Genomic DNA, 3,430 nt, shown 5'->3' on the forward strand with positions numbered 1-3,430 from the left:
CCTGTACGATTACCATGGAGTTCCCAAAGCCATCCAGAGTTTTCATTCCAGTTAATGAAACGGGGGCTAGTGGCCAAATAATTAAGATTCTCGAGAGGATTATAAATCCTATTCCTCAACATCAACTATGTTATGGTAGAGGCCCCTCAGTTTAGACGCAAAATCCCCAGTTCCCAATAAATCGCAGCACTATGGATCTTAAAGGTAGGAATTCCCTGCTCTGAAAGTGATGTGTGGTCAGAGAGCTCAAGCAGCATGTTGAAGAACAGGAACTCAGCACACCCGCAGCCCTGGACCTCTCCTGTGTCTTCCTTTGCCTATTGACCTGACTTCTCCATTAAGGAAATATCTTTTTAGCGTTTAGTGTTTAAAGGAGTTTATCAGTGAGATAAAGGGGCTTTTTATTCATAAAGAAGATAACTAACTTTTACTGTAGATAAGTGCTAGGACTTTCACCTGTATTATCTTACTGAAACAATAAAAAGTTGAGAAAGAAAGTTTAATGCTTAACATGGGTCTCTTTTTGACATGACCGAAGGACCTAAACTGAGTTTTCACACCTCTCAGAGATTTTATTTCAGTTAATAAAAATGATGTCGGTGGTCAAAATGTGAAGGCTTAGTAAACTGACCAAATTTTTAATGTGTAGGTTGTTATTAAACAACTGTTCCACTCTTTAACAGGATAGACCTGGGAGGGTTTTCTATAAGCAGTAAGGATAAAATTTTAAATGCTATTTAACAGTATAGTTTTAATCGTGAAATACATGTGCATTTTGAATAGTGTAAGCTCTAGAAATGTTTGGAGTCCTTGACACTTTGCTGTTTTCAGAAAAGAATGAATTTTGCATGAACGAGGTCCATGTTGAAACTTTGAATTATAAAGTCTCACTGTGGCATCCTCCTGGGCATGGTCCCTGGGGACAGCATTGCAAGGCAGGTCCAGGCTTCCTGCTGAATAATGAACAGTGCACATTTTATCTTAGGAATGAAAGTGTCCTCCTTTATCCTAGAAGTTGATATGGCTGTAGGCTTTACCCTGGGAAAGAAATCATTTGAAATATGAATGTTTAGTGTGAGAAAAATTGTTATAGTCTTGTCATTTATGACAGGAGGAAGAAAAGTCTGACAAAATTTTTTGGACTCTACTTCTTTTTTTTTCTTAAGACTTTATTTATTTATTGGACAGAAAGAGAGAACACAAGCAGGGGGAGGTGCAGTCAGAGGGAGGGGCAGAAGCAGGCTCCCTGCTGAGCAAGGAGCCCAATGCAGGCCTCCATCCCAGGACACTGGGATCATGACCTGAGCTGAAGGCAGATGCCTCACTGATTGAGCCATGCAGGCAACCCTGGACTCTACTTATAAAAGCACTGATACACCTGCAGTTTTGTTCATGAGAAGAGAACTGATTTTTTCAAAGCTCATCTCCTCTGATGTTAATATATGTGCTGCCGAAGCGAGCACATCTCCTCTGATGTTAAAATGTTTGTGAAATTCACTGCAAACAGAGCTCCCCCCCAAATGCATATGCGCGTGTATAATTTCTCTGGTGCATAGAAAGTACTGAAACAAATGGCTAAGGACTCACTATTGGATAATGTCAAATAGGGAATTGTATTTGAATATCTGCATTCACATACCATCACAAAGCCTTAGAAATCAGAAAATTGTATCTAATCACACAGAAGGAAGATGCTACAGAAGTCACTCTTAGACAAATTTCAATTGTCCTTGCGTGTTTTCCTATAAGAATATGTTTTACAAACTGCCAAGTTACTCATTGATTGAATCGAAGATTGTGACAGGTGGGAAGGACTTTAGTGTTCATACAGTGATTTTATAATCTGCTGTTCCACCCAGCCCCACTTTGTTCTGGGGGATACTGACACCCAGAGGAGTACCTTGCTTAGGGTCTCGTAGGTGAGAATTGACTTGTGAATCCCACCCTCTCCTCGGGCCCCTGGGCATGTGCTCTACTTAATTCTTAATAATAATGGTTTTATTGTAAACTAATTTATTTTACTCACTAAAACTGGTTTCTAGGGGTTACCTAATCTTAACTAATTCTCCCAAAAGATCATTAGACAAGAAGGCACAGGTATAGTTCATCTTTTAAAGCTGGATAAAAAAAAAAAAAACAAGAGGAAGTGGAAGGCATTTTACACGCAAATCTCATTTATTCTTCATAAAACAATGTGAGGTAAGGATCATCCTCTCCATCTGATTGACAAGGAAACCGACTCAGAGCTCTTAATTAATGTGCCCAAGGTCACCATTTAGTTAAGTAGCAGAGCCAAGATTTAAACCTAGATCTGCCTGATTCCAGAAACCATGTCCTGTCCAATCCAAGATGTTTCTGTTTAAGTTACTTACCCAAAATTACATGATGAGAGCTAATAGAATTGAACACAAATCTCAGTGCCAATGCACTGGGTTATGTTTGAACAGAATCGTCACTATGAAGTCCAACAGTACAACCCCTAGCACTAACCAAGAACATCCTAAATTTTTCTCTCTCTTTATTGCTAGTTCTGATTGTTCCATATACTCGATATCTTAACTAAATCACACGTTTGCATTCTCTTGAAACCTGTAAATCCCCTGAGAAGGTCGGTCCATAAATTATCAAGGCTATAGAGATTATCTATAATCTATTATCAATTGCTATAGAGAACTCGTAGCAAAGACTACCACTGAAAGTGGTTTTAAGCACAGTTACGAGCCATGGGTATGGTCAGCAGGCTTCTGGGTGCTCCCGAGTTAGTTTGAATGGCACATGAAGAAGGAGGGTGGACTCAGAACCCTCATATTGGCTCAGCTTTCCAGATGTCCTGTTCTCACTCTGTAGCTCTTCTTACCCCCATTTGTCTTCTCTAATTTAAAACAGCATTTCAAAAACAGAAGAGAAAGAGATGAAGAACAAGAGTGCCTATGCCCTGATGATTTTATTATCAAGATATGTGAGGTTGATATTGCATTGATAACTTTAGGGTCAAAAAATTGACATATTTTTAAACTCCGTCTTGTTTATTCAACATGGGTCTTAAACAGACTTAGGTGGTATTAAATTCTTAAACAGACCCCCAGACAGAGACAGCAATGGGAAATAAACCTCTTTTCTAACCAGATAACTCTGTTTGTTTTTAACTAAATAATTCTACTCTGATGTCTAAATGATGGTCCCCATTGCTTTGGAAAAGTAGTAAGATCCTTTGTGGGGTCAGCTTGGAGCCAGCTCTGAAAAGATCAGAGTATTGGGCTAGAGAGGTTCCTAAGGACACCAGCACTTGCTGAGTAAACACTCATGGACTAATGGCCACCATTTTGTTCTTGGGGGCTTGGAGAACATGTGTAAGCAGGGTGAGGGGGAAGGAAAGTAATTTCACAGGATTGCACATGTATTACTTACTGCTTTCTGCTGGGGAGGTTCA

Source organism: Zalophus californianus, chromosome 4 (genome assembly GCF_009762305.2).
Source record: "Zalophus californianus isolate mZalCal1 chromosome 4, mZalCal1.pri.v2, whole genome shotgun sequence".
Taxonomy (NCBI): Eukaryota; Metazoa; Chordata; class Mammalia; order Carnivora; family Otariidae; genus Zalophus; species Zalophus californianus.